The sequence below is a fragment of the Ovis aries genome, chromosome 18, assembly GCF_016772045.2.
Source record: "Ovis aries strain OAR_USU_Benz2616 breed Rambouillet chromosome 18, ARS-UI_Ramb_v3.0, whole genome shotgun sequence".
Classification (NCBI taxonomy): domain Eukaryota; kingdom Metazoa; phylum Chordata; class Mammalia; order Artiodactyla; family Bovidae; genus Ovis; species Ovis aries.
In genome coordinates, this window is record NC_056071.1 from 17,633,928 (window position 1) to 17,651,695 (window position 17,768).

Here is a 17,768-nt window from a genome sequence, read left to right on the forward strand (position 1 = left end):
TCAGATTCAGTTCAGTTCAGTTGCTCAGGCATGTCTGACTCTTTGCAACCCAATGGACTGTAGCATGCTAGGATTCCCTGTCCATCACCAACTCCTGGAGTTTACTCAAACTCACGTCCACCAAGTCGGTGTTGCTATCCAACCATCTCATCATCCCCTTCTCCTCCCGCCTTCAATCTTTCCCAGAATCAGGGTCTTTTCAAATGAGTCAGTTCTTCACATCAAGTGGGCAAAGTATCGGAGTTTCAGCTTCAGCATCAGTCCTTCCAATGACTATTCAGGACTGATTTCCTTTAGGATGGACTGGTTGGATCTCCTTACAGTCCAAGGGACTCTCAAGGGTCTTCTCCAACACCACAGTTCAAGAGCATCAATTCTTTGATGCTCAGCTTGCTTTATAGTCCAACTCTCACACCCATACATGACTACTGGAAAAACCATAGCTTTGAATAGACGAACCTTTTTTAGCAAAGTAACTTCTCTGCTTTTTAATATGCTGTTTAGGTTTGCCATAGCTTTTCTTCCAAGAAGCAAGCATCTTTTAATTTCATAGCTGCAGTCAGCATCTGCAGTGATTTTTGAGACCCAAAAAATAAAGTCTCTCATTGTTTCCTTTATTTCCCATCTATTTGCCATGAAGTTATGGGACCTGATGCCATGATCTTAGTTTTCTGAATGTTGAGTTTTAAGCCAACTTTTTCACTCTCCTCTTTCACTTTCATCAAGAGGCTCTTTAGTTCTTCTTCACTAAAGATTCATAGATATAACTGAACTATTTTTTGCCATCAGTCTACCAGAAGGATGTTTTTTAAAATGCTAACAGTCGTATGTAGCTAAACACTATGCCTTTAGATGGAAGAGAGTGATGAGAAATAAGACTGAGCTTGCAATTTAAGGCATAATTGGCTCAGTGCATTTTCAACTGGTTGCCAATGGGAGAATCTGAAAACAAATGTGATAGGATTAGGAACACTAAACTGGAAATATTGTGTAGAATTAACTGGAATAAGAAGGGGTAATAGAAAGCATATTGAAAAGCAGAGACATTACTTTGCCAACAAAGGTCCATCTAGTCAAGGCTATGGTTTTTCCAGTGGTCATGTATGGATGTGAGAGTTGGACTGTGAAGAGGGCTGAGCACAGAAGAATTGATGCTTTTGAACTGTGGTGTTGGAGAAGACTCCTGAGAGTCCCTTGGATTGCAAGGAGATCCAACCAGTCCATTCTGAGGGAGATCAGCCATGGGTGTTCTTTGGAAGGACTGATGCTAAAGCTGAAACTCTAGTACTTTGGCCATCTCATGTGAAGAGTTGACTCATTGGAAAAGACTCTGATGCTGGGAGGGATTGGGGCAGGAGGAGAAGAGGACGACAGAGGATGAGATGGCTGGATGGCATCACTGACTCGATGGACGTGAGTTTGAGTGAACTCCAGGAGTTGGTGATGGACAGGGAGGCCTGGCATGCTGAGATTCATGGGGTTGCAAAGAGTCGGACACGACTGAGCGACTGAACTGAACTGAACTGAATGGGTGGGGAGCTCAGTTAGGAGCCCATTAGAGGATAAAGGTGAGGATTAATGTGGACCAGAGTCCTGAGGGCAGTGGTGAAGTTGAAGAGAGGCGGGCTGGCTTGAGAGACCTAACAGAAAGAAAATAAAAGACTTGGTATCTAAAAACTACAGCACTACAATAGCCAGGACATGGAAACAACCTAAATGTCCATCAAAAGAGTAAAGGATAAAGAAGAGGTGGTACATACACACAACGGAATATTACTTGGCCAAATAAAGGAATGAAAATGAGTCATTTGCAGAGGTGTGGTTGTACCTAAAGACTGATGTACAGAGTAAGGAAAGGCAGAAAGAGAAAAACAAATATCATATATTAATGCATAGATAAGTGGTACAGATGAATCTATTTGCAAAGTAGAAATAGAAACACAGACATAGAAAACACACATTTGGATACCAAGGGGGAAAGGGTGGTGGGAGTGGGTGAATTGTGAATCAGGTGATTGAGGTTGTGGAGAGATGAATAGATAGATAGATAGATGGATGGATTGATAGATGATAAAGACAGATAAATGGATAGATAGATGGATAGGTAGATACATAGATGATAGTTGCATACATATATGTGTGCCATACATGCATACATAATTTTGCCAAAAAAAAAAATTATGAAGAAGCAAGTGCTTCTCACCCCCTGGTCCTCACACCTCCACTATGCTGCCAAACCAATCATCCCCATACAGACTACTGAACCTCTTGTCATGATCTCTCCCGGTTCTTTGACTTTCCATTTATTGCAGCTCTTCCTGGAATATTCTTGAGTATTGTTCAGTAACGGTTTTCTGCAGATCTTGCATTGCCCTCTTATAATGAATTACCACCAATCCTCCTGGGAACCTGTGCTCGATTGATTAGACAATCACTTGCCATATCACCCTGAAGGTTCTTGTAGTGTAAGACTATATAGAGAAGTTCTATTGACTAATAGGACATATGAAAGTAGGAAGTCAGCAGACTGGAGGTGGAAGCTGAATAGTTAACACATTTTCTGATAGGAGGCAGCTGAACAGTGCAGGCAATCTTAGCAATCAGAAGGTCTAGGCTTAACCTGTGAAACCTGCCCTTACTGGCTATGTGCCCTCAGGCAAGTTGTTTAATCCTTTTGATCCCCCTTTTCTTCATCTGCATAGTGAGGGATAATAATACTTACCTCATAAATCTGCTGTGTGAATTAAATAAGATTATGTATACAAAGTATGGCGCAAAACATCTAGTACATTGCAGTTAGCCAGTAAATGAGAATTTCTTCCTTCTTAGTTACATAAATGTAGATCTTCACTGAATATAAAATAGAGAAGAAAAGATGAGAAAAAGAGGACTGAGACAAGATATTCTTTTTTTTAATTTTAACATTTTATTTTATATTGGAGTACAGCCAGCTGCAGCTTCTTTGGTGCCTCAGTAGTAAAGAATCTGCCTGCCGGTGCAGGAGATGCGGGTTAGAGCTCTGGTCTGGGAAGAGCTCCTGGCAAGGAAATGGTAACCCACTCCAGTATTCTTGCCTGGAGAATCCCATGGACTGAAGGGCCTGGTGGGTTGCAAACAGTTGGACAAGACTTAGCAACTGAACAACAACAACAAATAGCCAATTAACAATGTTGTGATAGTTTCAGATGGCACAGTGAAGGGACTCAGCCATACATATACAAGTATCCATTCTTCCCCAAATTCCTCTCTAGTCCAGGCTTCCGCATGACACTGAACAGAGTTGCCTGTGCTATACAGTTGGTTCTTGTTGATAATCCATTTTAAATAAAGCAGCATGTACATGTCCATCCCAAACTCCCTAACTATCCTTTCTCCTGGTCTTTCCCAACTGGCAACCATAAGTTCATTCTCTAAGTCTGTGAATCTATTGCTGCTTTGTGAATAAGTTCCTCTTAAAAGGTCTCCTCAACCTGAATAGCTATTGAGTAGCATATTGTTTACAGAGGTGGAAATGGCAACCCACTCCAGTACTCTTGCCTGGAGAATCCCATGGACGGAGGAGCCCGGTAGGCTGCAGTCCATGGGGTCAGAAAGAGTCGGACACGACTGAGCGACTTCACTTTCACTTTTCACCATCAAAACATCAAGAATCATGTTTCGCTCTGTTTCTGCTGCTTATTGCTGCATAGAAAATGACCCTGAAATTGAGTGACTTAAAATAGCAGCATTTACTTCAGTCAAAGGCCTACCATTTGAGTCAGGATGAGAAGGCATAGCTCAGCTGTGATCTAGCCAGTATCAGCTCTTGTGAAGGTTCATTTCCTGACATGTTAACAGTTGCTGCCTACTGTTGGCTGGGACCTCATGGAGGCTTTCCCTGAGATCTTTGCTTCACGGCATGGTTCCCACAGTGAGTGTTCCTGAAGGATTAGGTGGAAGCTGTATTCTTTTTGTAATTCAACTTCAAAAGCCATACAGTGTCCCTTCCAGCTTAGTCGCAGTTCCATCAAGGTTCAAGAGGAAGCAACACAGAACCTACCTCTCAATGGCAACGTACCAAGGTCACACTGACACATGAGGGGATACATTGGTTCAGAAATCTTTGGAAAATGCAATCTGTCACATTCCCCAACCAGTCATGGACTCAGAGGAAACTTTCACTTCTGCATTTTTGGGGGGACATACCTTGTACTTTGTGTAACAGCCAGTAAGACCTTGGCATTACCTATTTTGGGGGTATTTCCTTCCTGGTGTGGGTGAAGGTGTTCAAAGGTCCATGAGGCATGTCTTCAGTAAAAGTGAGATAACTCTTATAGCTCATAAATGTAATACATTTTTCTTTTGGAAAGAAGGGAAGGAGAGAGGGAAGGGCAGAAGGAGAGAGGAAAAGGAAGGAAGGAATACATACAAAAAATACCCATCCAACCATCTCTAAGCAGAATCATATACCTAGTCCTGTAAACTGATTTTTAAAAATCCTTCCATGGCATAGTGGTCCATTTTATGAATCAGTTATATGTGTTTAACTAATTCCCTGCTGATGCAATATTTCCAATGCTTGCAATTTTTTGCCACTCTAAACATATAAGAAAATGCACTTTCTATTAAAACATACTTCAGGATGGTAAAGCGTCTGTCTACAATGCAGGAGACCAGGGTTCAATCCCTGGGTCAGGAAGATGCCCTGGAGAAGGAAATGGCAATCCACTCCAGTACTATTGCCTGTAAAATCCCATGGACTAGAGGAGCCTGGTAGGCTACAGTCCATGGGGTCACAAAGAGTCAGACACGACTGAGTGACTTCACTTTTCACTTTTTTCACTTTCAGGACTCTTATCTTAGTATTTCCTTAAGCCTTAAATTAAATTGTCTATGAATTTTAAATTAAGGTTTTCTTTTTTTAAAAGGAAAAAGTAAGGTTTCTGGACCAATTACTCCTTCAAAGACTCTTCATAACACCCTGATAAGACCAGATAACACTCAGCTCTCCTAATTACTTCAAAAACTCACTTAGTGTTAAAAATGGCAATTAGTATTTTGTTGCTATATATCTGTACATAAATTTATAGTTGTACAACAATATATTTATTTATTTGCACATATGTCAAGCATAATATAGTGGTTTATGTTAATTATTTTATTTAATTCTTAAGCCAACTCTATGAAGCATGTATTAATATCCTTATCCTGCTGATGATAAATAAACTCACAGAGGTTAAGTTTCATCTTCAAGGACTTCTGAGCCAGCAAGTGGTAACCTTCTATATATATGTTATATAAGAGGACTGGGGTGAGCTTCATGAATCCCCCTATATAGCATATATTTCCACTGAAGTGCATATAAAATATAAGCAGAAGCAAAAATGGATTAATATTTATACACAGAGTCTTTCACGGCAATTCCTTATTCTAAAGTTCTCCAGTGGTTGCTTATTATTTGACCAATCATGCTCTTTCCACGTCTACTCCCTTTCATTCATAGCTGATGTTCCTGCTTGACCTTGGCTATATCTTTTACTAGCTTTCCCTGACCTTTAGCCCTGCATCTCCTTTTCCTTTTATTTCCATCACTGATTCTCTTCCTCCTCACCACCACTCTTAGAATGGGCCTTCCAGAAGCCACATTCTTCTCTCTGCTCCTTTAACACTCACACTAGGAGAGCTCATCTACCCTCTTAGCTTTAAACATCACTTCTATGCTAATGACTCCTAGATTTACATTTCCAGTCCCATCTTCAATCAAGGCAAATCCTCATTAATCACCGGGCTCCTGTTCCCTGTCTCTTATCCTACTGGACACATTCAGTGGTAGAGCCTACTGTTTCCACACATTTAAAACAGAAGACATCATCTGCCCAGAAAACTGAATCTCCAAACTCCCCTTTGTGCTCAGTGATACCACCCTTCCACTTTGTAGGTTGTTCATGCCAACTGTTTCTACCCAAATTCTGCAGAAATACCATAACCTGAATGCTTCTTTTATTAATTTGATTTTCATTGTTATAAAGAGCTAAAGGAAAAAATGCAATACATGCTTAAAGATGTTCTTCAAATCTTTAGCTAAATTCTCTCTCTCTCTGCAGTTATCAAAACAGTATGACATTGGTATAAAAGCAGACATATAGATCAAATGAACAAAATAGACAGTATAAAAATATATCTATACATATATGTCAGCTACCATAGGACTAAGAGGCTAAAGATAATGGAGAAAGGATATTCATGTCAATAGACTGTGTTGGAAAACTGGATAGTCACATGCAAAAGAATGAAACACCAGTCACAAAAACAAAACAAAGCAAAACTCAAAATGGATTAAATAATTGAACATAAGACCTGAAGTCATAAAACTCCTAAAAGAAAATACAAGAGGCAAGCTACTTAACATTTGACTTGGCAATGCTTTATTTTCTTTTGGATTTGACAGGAAAAACAATAGCAACAAAAGCAAATGTAAACAAGAAGGGCTTTATGAAACTGAAAATCTTCTGCACAGCAAAAGAAATCATCATCAAAATGAAGGGGGGAGGCCTACTGGATGTGTGAAAATATTTGCAAACCATATATCCAATAAAGGGTTAATATTGAAACATACAAGACCTCACACAGCTCAATAGCAAAAAAGAAATAACCCAATTAAAAATTGGCAAAGGACTTAAACATTTTTCCAAAGAAGATAAACAAATGAACAACAAGTATTTGTAAATTGCTCAGCATTTCTGTTCACCAGGGAAATGCAAATCAAAGCAACAATTAGATCTCATCTCAAATCTATTAGGATGGCTCTTATCAAATGACAAGAAATAACAAAACACTGATGAGGATGCAGAGAACAGGGGAGACTTGCACACTGTTGGTGGGAATGTAACGTGGAAAATAGTATGGTGGCTCTTGAAGAAATTAAAAATAAAACCAACAGTAATCCTACTTTTGCGTATACATCCATAGCAAATGGAATCACCTTGACAACATATCTGTAAGCCCATGTTTGCAGCAGCATTATTCACAATATCAAGGTAGGGAGACAACCTCAGTGTCCATCAGTGGATGATAAATAAAAATGTGATATATACACACAATGGAATATTATTCAGCTATCAAGATGAGGAATTTTTTTATTTGGGACAACATAGATGAAAATCACTGCAGATGGTGATAGCAGCCATGAAATTAAAAGATGCTTACTTACTCCTTGGAAGAAAAGTTATGACCAACTTAGCATATTAAAAAGCAGAGATATTACTTTGTCAACAAAGGTCCATCTAGTCAAGGCGATGGTTTTTCCAGTGGTCATGTATGGATGTGAGAGTTGGACTATAAAGAAAGCTGAGTGCTGAAGAATTGATGCTTTTGAACTGTGATGTTGGAGAAGACTCTTGACAGTCCCTTGGACTGCAAGGAGATCCAACCAGTCCCTCCTAAAGGAGATCAGTCCTGGATGTTCACTGGGAGGACTGATGCTGAAGCTGAAACTCCAATACTTTGGCCACCTGATGCAAAGAGCTGACTCATTGGAAAACACCCTGATGCTGGGAAAGATTGAGGGCAGGAGGAGAAGGGGACGACAGAGGATAAGATGGTTGGATGGCATCACCGATTCAATGAACATGGGTTTGGGTGGACTCCAGGAGTTGGTGATGGACAGGGAGGCCTGATGTGCCTCGGTTCATGGGGTCGCAAAGAGTCAGACATGACTGAGCAACTGAACTGAACTGAATTGAGATGAACCTGGAGGGCATGATACAACTTGAAATAAGCTAGAAAGAAAAACATAAATATCACATGGCATGACTTATTTACATGTGGAGTTCTAAAAAAAAAAAGAAAGAAAGAAAAGGTCAAATTCATAGGCATAGAGTTGAAGACCAGTTGCCAGGGCTGGGGATTGGAAAAAACAGGGAGAGGCTGGTTGGTAAAAGGGTACAACCTTGGTAATGATTGGTAAAACCTTAAATTGTAAAAGTATAAAGTTCTCAGGATCTAATCTACAATGTGGAGACTATAATTAATGACATTGTATTGAATGATTGAAATTCACTAAGAGAAAAGGACTTAAATGTTCTCATACACACACAAAAAGACAAATATGTGAAGTGATGAATATGTTAGTTGACATTAAATCCACGAGGTGATTCTTTTATAATGTAAAAGAATGTTATGAATAGAATAATATGTGACATTTTTATTTTTCAATTATACCTCAGTAAAGCTAGAAAATAAATAAATAAGATACAATCTGACCTCAGCATATTTTCCCCTATGTTCATTACTCAAAGCCATGTGTTCCACATTTTCATGAAAATAAAATCCTCAGCATTTTTTTTTTTTCATGTCTCTTTTTCACCTTCCTGCTCCACATAAGTAGATAACAGTGTTTCAGGGAGAAGTACTCACGTCTTCCTTATCTTTATATCACTTAGTTGGTATTATGCCAGGCTCGAAAGCTACTCAAGAAATATTTGTTGAATTGAATGGATTTTCCTAATCAGATGTGCTTTGAAAACAGAGTCTTTTGCACAAGGACAATAAAATAAACACTTAGTAGGAGCTTAATAAATATTCATTGACTGATTAGAATGGGCTAGCCTGGTTTTATAACTCAGGCAAACATGGAAAATAAACTGGCATCTCAGGCTGGCTTTTTCTCCCAGAATTGAGTGAAGATGAATTATCCCTTTGAGTCATATAAGATGAGTATCTGGCCTGGTATCCATAGAGAAAAGTAAATTAGATTTTTAAAATAGTTTCAGGGTTAACAATGTAAGATGTTATTAGTAACACAAGTAAGGAACCATTATTAATGCAGTCTGTGACCTTTATCTTGATGTACCAGAATAAGAGATTTATACATCAGAATGGGGTGAATTGTTCATTTTCATCAGGATTTGGAAACAAAGGGCAGAAACTCAGATTGGGAACATTCAGATTTGTCTGAAGCCCAACGGGGAGAATGCACTGCAATTTCCCAGGGTTTGTACAAGGCCTTCAGAAAACCAATCAGCCCAGAGGGAGATGAGATTTAAGAGGAAGAAAGCTACTTTTTACTTATAAATATGTAAGTAATAACTAGCAGTAATTTAAAAGGAAATAAAGGAAATCAAAAAACCATATATGTCAGTTTAATGAGATTTGGGGGAAAAAAATTATGCTATTCTTTTAAGGTTTGCTTCGATACGACAGGGTCCCTTTAACACATTTCTCATTGCATTTAATAGAGGTTAAAGAGATTTAACCAATCTTCACCTAGATTTGTTAAATATCAAGCAGATTTTATAAACTGCCGAGAGATTTCAATACTAGTAATTGTGGAATTAGTAAATCTTCCTTTCTAATTGTTAGTACCCTCTGTAATTGAACAGAGAGTAGATGTAAGTAACATGAAGATGAGGCATTTAGACTGCTATTGAAAGAAAAAAATGATTCAAAAATGTATTCAGTGTGCTTAAGACTTAACAAATATTGTCTCAAATCAAGAAAATAAATATGGAATGAAAATAGCCCTAATTGCTTGCTCTGAGGCAAGTGTTCAATTTACCAATTTTTTAAATGTATTTAATAAATAGATTATTAAATCAAGTGCAATGCTCATTAAAGATCATATCAATTTAAGGAATTCATCTCAGCTATGATTTATTCAGTCTAATGCCCCATTGATTAAATGTTCTTCAGCTCTCAAAAAGTCCACTTCAGGTTTAATAGGTATCAGGTCAATTTAGAAAGCATTTAGCATGCATGAAAGCCAACAAGTGAGGAAGTGATTTGTACAAGCCGTGCTGTAGGGCGCCATAAGTGGGAGTGATGTTGGGAAATAGTGTCCTTAAAATACTACTTAAAAGCATTTCAGAGGGAAAATACTGCAATTTTGTAAGCTTCTCAAGTGTCTCTAAGTGGGACAGATGGGAGTAAATGACATAACCTGGGAAGAGGGTGGTAGAAGGTAGAAGCTCTTGAGAATAGACCTAGGTATATGACTTTCTAAAATACCTGCCTAATGGTTAAAGTGCCTTCCCTGAAGTCATGTGAATTAGGGCCTTAACTACACTTCATGAGTTCCAAGGATACATTTCATTCTTCTCAGTATCATATCCCCAGGATGTGCGTGCTCAGTTGCTCAGTTGTGTCTACTTTTTGCCATCCCATGGACTGTAGTCCACTAGGCTCCTCTGTCCATAGAATTTCCCAGACAAGAGTGCTGAAGCAGGTTGTCATTTCCTTCTCCAGAGAATCTTCCTGATCCAGAGATTGAACCCAGGTCTCCATGGCACCTCAAAAGAGGCAGTGATCCTCATCATATGGAAAAAAATCAAGAAACATTTCTAAGCCTAGAAAATACATGAAACATGGCAGGCAATACCCTGTCTAGTGCTTAAGAGAAGAAATATAGGTGCCAAGTTAAATAAATGGATTAGGGATAGTCTTTTCTGCAAATGATGCTAGAAAAATAAATGTCCACATAAAATAGTTTCTGACCTCAGACTCACTCCTGACACACAAAAAGTAATTTGAGATGGTATAGATATTTACCTGTAAAAATTAGAATAAAGGTTTTGGATGAAAATATACAGAAATGCCTTCACAAATTTGGATAAGGCAAACATTTCCTATACAGAACACAAAAACCATTCATCATAAAAGAAGAATATGATTGATAGGACTTCATCAAAATGAAAAGGATATGCTTCATCAAAATTAAAAGCATCATGAAGATAAACTGGCAAGTCATAGACAAGAAGAAATTTGGCAATATGTAATATTGGACGAGGAAATGCTATCCAGAATATATAAAGAAATTTGACAAATTAATAACAAAAATAGAAACAATTTCACTTTTAAAATGGACAAAAGATTTAAACTGATAAATCACTAAAAAAAAAAACATATGAATGGACAGTAAGTTTATGAGAATACACTCAATCCTCAGGAAAGCGCTAAATAAAACCAATTTTTTAAAAAATGAAAATATTTAGGAATATTTACCATAAAAAACCCTTGATAATGTCAACTGTTGTAAAGGGAATTAAGTAACCAGAATGCTCATACACTGCTTGTAGAAATCACTTTCAAAACTCTGGTAAATTTTTTTAATTAAGCATTTGTTGTTGTTCAGTCACTAAGTCATGTCCAAGGAAGCCTAGACAGGCTGCTGCTGCTGCTACTGCTGCTAAGTCGCTTCAGTGGTGTCCAACTGTGCGAGCCCACCAGGCTCCCCTGTCCCTGGGATTCTCCAGGCAAGAACACTGGAGTGGGTTGCCATTTCCTTCTCCAATGCATGAAAGAAAAAGTGAAAGTGAAATCACTCAGTCATGTCTGACTCTTAGTGACCCCATGGACTGCAGCCTACCAGGCTCCTCCATCCATGGGATTTTCCAGGCGAGAGTACCGGAGTGGGGTGCCATAGATCGGCTATACCTCAACAATTCCAATCCTATGTATGTACCCAAAAGAAAGAACAAAAACAAGTATCCACACAAGACATACAAGAAAGTTGAAAGCAGTCCTGTTTACAATAGCCTTAATTTGAATACATAGCCTTAAATTGGAGAAGGAAATGGCAACCCACTCCAGTATTCTTGCCTGGAAAATCCCATGGACAGAGGAGCCTGGCAGGCTACTGTCCGTAGGGTCCCAAAACAGTCGGACACAACTTAGCAACTCAACAACAGCAACAACACAGTTGAGACATTAGTTACATGCTGAACGAGAGAGTGGGGGCCCTTCCAAGACCACAGGTCCACACTCTGACTTGAACCTTACTCAATGGGCAAAAGAAAGGAACCTTAAGAAACCCAGAACCACACTCGGCAACTTCTTAACAATGCTGTGTAAGTAACTAGATGTACGAAGATGAGGGGATGGGAAAAAATCAAGCAACTACCCAAAATTCTGAACGTCCTTTGGGTTCATTAGGACACTATCCCACCACAAAGGCTTCCCCGGTGGCTCAGTCCTAAAGAGTCTGCCTGCAATGCGGGAGAGCTGGGTTCGATCCCTGGGTCAGGAAGATCCCCTGGAGAAGGAAATGGGAACCCACGCCAGTATTCTTGCCTGGAGAATCCCATGGACAGAGGAGCCTGGCGGACTGCAGTCCATGGGGTCACAGAGAGTTGGACACGAATGAGTGACTAACACGTTAAATTGAATATAGTCATTAATATACATCCTAGCATGGGGTTTCCCAGGTGGCTCAGCGGTAAAGAATTCACTTGCAATGCAGAATCCCTGAGTCAGGAAGATCCCCTAGAGGAGGGCATGGTAACCCACTCAGTATTTTTGCCGGTGAAAATCCCATGGACAGAGGAGCCTTATGGGCTACAGTCCATAGGGTCGCAAAAAGTTAGACATGACTGAAGTAACTGAGCATACACACAAACATCCTGGCATTTTACTACAATAGAATATTCTTTAGCAACCAAATGAATGAACTACTGATACATACAACACTCTGGATAACTCTCAAAAATTATTCAAACACAAAAGAAATTCTCCAGGGATCTTCCTGATCTGGGGATCAAACCCAGGTCTCCTGCATTGCAGGTGGTTTCTTTTCCACATGAGCCACCAAAGAAGCTCAAACTATGCATATTCAAGAGAAATTAGACCTTAAAGAATATATGCCATCAGAAGACAACTGCCTCTTTGGAGTTTGTGATGGAGATTGGCTAGAAACAGCTATGAGGGAACTTTCTGGGAAGGTGAAAATATTCTATAGCTTGATTTGGGTAGCAGTTACAAGGTATACAGTATGAACTCATCAAACTTAAGATCTTAACAAAATATTTTTTGAAAATTATAACTCAATTTTTAAAAGTGGTCTTTCAACTCCATCATAAGATCCCTCCTTAAATCTTTCCAGTGGGACACAGTGAAGAATATAGGAGAATGAAGAGGGAGACAGATTTTAAGTTCTTCATCCTGAAGGGGTAGCATACTGGTAGGCCTTCCGGGTAGAAAGTACAATATGCTCTGTGTTGAAAGTGAAAGTGTTAGTAACTCAGTCATGTCCGACTCTTTGCAACCCCATGGACTGTAGCCCACTAGGCTCCTCTGTCCATGGAATTCTCCAGGCAGAATACTGGAGCCATTCTCTTCTTCAGGGGATCTTCCCAACCCAGGGATTGAACCCAAGGCTCCTGCACTGCAAGCAGATTCTTTACATCTGAGCCTCTCGGGAAGTCCCACAGTATGCTCTAGACCTCACTCAATATTTCAAAATTTCAACCCATTGGATAAAGGAGCAAGCCATGCATTTTGCTTTTGTGAAATAACAGAAGTTTGATGTCAAACTAATTCAGTGAAAAATTCAATGAAGAAAGCACGTAAGGTTTCAGAAGGCTCAGATGTTTGAGTCCCAAGTCAGCAATGGTATGTGTGACTTCAGTCAAGTCCATGGACAGTTCTGGAGCTCAGTTTTTGAATATGGTCACGTGTGTGCATTGGTGGTAGTGGTGCGGATTGGAATATCAAGTGGTGGACAAGTATTTTGCGACAGTAAGATAATGAGAGAAGGGAATGCAAGGAAGAAAGTTTAATAGTAAAAGCCTAGAGAATCAGAAATGGATCTCTTTTAATTTGAAGATGCTCTGGGACACGGACTGGTCAAAGTACATTGCTAGCATGCTCTGTTATGAGCAATATGAAATTAAATTCCCCATGTGAGAACGCAATGTCTGGGGCTGAGATGCTGGAGGCTGAGCTGACAGGAGCGGTTTCCTGGGGAGGAAATCAAGGGGAAAAAAATAAACCCTCTCCAAAGACCATGAATAACACAAATAAATGGCTGAAAATTTAGAGTCAGGTTGATTGATTTTGAAAGACTTCTGTATATAAACTCAGCACACATATACTTTGCGTGAGAGATACACACACATACGCATTCTAAATATATACTCCACCGTGGCTGATTCATGAGAATGTATGGCAAAAACCGCTACAATACTGTAAAGTAGTTAGCCTCCAATTAAAATTAATTAATTAATTAAGAAATAAATATATACTCCATGTTTCTAATCTTGTGTTAAGAATGCTGGAAAATTGGGGCCTTAAGAGGATCGATTTCGTATACTAGATTTCCATACATGTACTTGGCACAAAGGGTACAGTAGGGCAAACACAGGAATAGCTTCCTAAAAGTCACGCAGAGGGGTCATGTTCTAAAATATTTATCATCGAGGAACTTCCATGATGGTCCAGTGATAAAGACTCCATGCTTCCATTGCAGGGGGCCTGGGTTCAATCCCTGCTGGAAACCAAGATCTACCATGCCTCAAGATACAGCCAAGTAATAATAATAAATGGTAGTGTGTGATCATATCTCATGAAAAATATTAATCAATGAGATTTGAATTTTATACCTATAAATAGTAGCTTCCTGGGTCCTTATGAATCATGACTTTTAGGTATATATTAAGTGATAACTTTTGCTACTTTCCCCTTGTATAACTTGTGGTAAAAGTCTATGTATCTATGAATTCTAGGTAGTTTGCTTTAGAAGTATTCTTTCCTAGGAACTCGAATGTATTATTTTGGTTATATTGTTAGTGCCTTCAACCAAAAGTATTGAACTGTTCTCCTTTATTCATTAAAGAAAGTTGTTTTTCAAGGCTATTTCATGGTTCACAAGCAACTAAGCATCACAGGCTCATGGGGACTTCCCATACCACAAGTATTCATGATTTGTTTCTGCATATCTAATGAGCTAGCACGCTCAGATGTTGCTAATTAGTTACTGTCAGCCTCTCAGTTGTCTCTGACTCTTTGTGACCCCATAGACTGTAGCCCACCAGGCTCCTCTCTCCAGGAAAGTGCAGTACAAACATTTATATGCATGATGCTTCACAAAGACCTGATAGTTCTGCATGTAATTACAACTTCCCAACAATTTGTCAAATGGCAAGGCACGTATCATTACTCCCTTCAGTTAAGGAAACTGAAGCTCAGAGGTTTGGTAATTTGATCAGTGAAACCCAGGTTCTAATAATAGGCATGAGAGAAATGTGTCCTTGATCTTCTGTTTTAGATGGTAATGATTAGGGGTTTAATCACTAAATCGTGCTAGACTCTTTTGTGACCCCATGGACTCTTTTGCGATCACCAGGCTCCTCTGTCCAAGGGATTTCCCACAGGTAAGAATACTGGAGTGGGTTGCCATTTCCTTCTCCAGGGGACCTTCTCAGCCCATGGATGGAGCCCTTATCATCTGTTTGGCAGGAGGGTTCTTTACCACTGAGCCACCGAGGAAGCCTTCTGTCTTACATAGTAAAGGACTTTTCACAGCCCCCAATGATCTCTCTGACTTCCATCCTATTTCTGGAACCTTATATGCTTTTTGCTGTAAAAGCCACAGAGCTTATCTTTCACATGAAGAGCACCAGTGACTCATGCCCTTGATTTCAAGCTGCTAACCTTTAGCAGGCTAGGGAAAGAGACTTCAGAACTTAAGACAAAGAGACCTGGAGAAAGAAAAACAGATGCAGCAAAAGTAAGCTTAGTTATCCCTAGCTAATGTTCTTTGAAAAGATATCAGCCAAAAGGGTTTCTGGGGCGGAGGGAGGAGACACCATCACTCAGAGGAGATAATAATCTTAATTGAAATCAGAAAACCTTCAAATTTCTTTGTGTATAAATGTATGTTCTGTAATACTGAACGTTTATAATCCTTTGGGATTTTTAAAGTTCTGGACAGCATTTTATCCTTTTTCCCCTCTTTTTCAATGGAAGGGGGTAGGGTGAAGGAGGTTGTGGGAATCTGTATCCCTGAACCTTTCTTTGCCTCTTGACAGTTCTCTTCATGGTACATCGCTGAGTTCACTGGAACTTATTATCTTGGAGGAATGCAGTGACATTATTTTAGGTGAGGAAACAAGCATGGTTGCAGGTATCCAAAAATTCCTTTGGAGAGTAGAAATGAATTTAAAATTCTTCAAGTCAACACAGATATCTAAAGACAGAGATGAGGAGGAGGAGAAGTGAAGAGGTGGGTCTCCTATGAATTAGCTCACAACATCCTTTGGAGGAACAATTATAAAATGCAAATATAATGGTGGCATCCTGAAACAAAGCCAGTCTAGGGAGGCTTCTACCTGCTGTGAAGCATCTGATGGAAAGGAGATACCTCAGAGCAACATGAAGTTAGGGAAAGTTATAGATACGATTCTCCAACCACAGACATCGAAGGACACAGCCTGGGTGAGACACTTTCCAATATTGTCCCTGATGGCTCAGTTCTTTAAAATGATGATCATCGTTCTTAACTCCTCCCTAAGAGAGTGCGAGGATGTGTGATCTTCATGGCTTCAAAGGAAAATACTCAGACTTCTGGTTTCAGTGATGTGATGTTGATGTCATCACCACCATCCTTATAAGAAAATGCTGGGAAACTGAAAACCAGTGACTTTCTTAGACTCATTGGAAAATGAATTGTAGGGCAAATCTCTCACCTGAAATCTGAGGAGAGAGTCAATTCAGAGAGTCACAGCCCAGAACTTCCATAGAGTAGAAACAGACGGAGTCATAAATTGGTAGAAAAACTTAATCATTTTGATGAGGGAAGGTGGATGTGGCCTCACTTGAAGGTGAGAACCCCTTGGCTTGCTGACTTAAGGGTTCCACAAATTTGTGTGACTTATCTCCAAGAAGGGCTTCCCTGGTGGCTCAGATGGGTAAAGCATCTGCCTGCAGTGCGGGAGACCCAGGTTCGATCCCTGGGTTGGGAAGATCCCCTGGAGAAGGAAATAGCAACCCACTCCAGTACTCTTGCCTGGAAAATTCTGTGAACTGAGTAGCCTGGTAGGCTACAGTCCATGGGGTCACAAAGAGTCGGACATGACTGAGCAACTTCACTTTATCTCCCAGAAATCTACAGGAATCATCATATAGTGAAGGTCTAAAGAGAGTCCCTCCTCACATCAGCAAGAGGAGAGAAAGAGTGATCCTTGTGATCTGTGCCCTGAGCCTCAAGGCTTAGGATTTGGGGAAAAAATGTTTTAACAGAGTGAAAGTGAAAGTCGCTCAATAGTTCCGATTTTTTTGGACTCCATGGACTATTCAGTCATGGAATTCTCCAAGCTAGAATACTGGAACAGGTAGCCTCTCCCTTCTTCAGGGCGTCTTCGCAACCCAGGAATCTTGTCTCAGAATCATGGGGAAGGCATTCCCCTCTCTTTTTGTCTCATCCTATGTAGCCTTCTTTTCTCACCAAATGGGAAGAAGTGGTCTAACAGAAGGAACACTTCGGATGGTCACAGTTCAGAGAAGCAAGCCCACTAGGAGACTGAGAATGAAGTGTTTGTTATCAGGATGCTCCTTTTTCTTTATGCCTGATCACCACAGTAACATGGCTCCAGCACCATAGCACCATACTTGTTTTGCAGACTACAGCTGAAACAGCTGCAAGACAGATTCTCTCTGAGGAGGGATACTCAAGGACGTCAAAGTCAAAACAGAAGACACGACCAGGAACACTAAAGAATGTGAAGCCTCTAGCACCTACAGCTACAGAAGCATTAAACAAAGACTGGTCGTTAGTCAGATTAACATGAAGCTTTGCTTTCGCATTCTCTTTATCTCAGTTTCTATTACTTAGCATGTCATGTCCAGCTTTCAACAAATAATTATAAAGCACAGTGAAAGGCAAGACAAAAGAAACATAGTCTGAACAGGTTGTCCATCAAAACCCCATCTCAGATACTGATACAGATTGATACAGATGCTGGAATTATAACACAGCAAATTTTGCACAATTATAATTAATACATCAAGGGATCTATTGG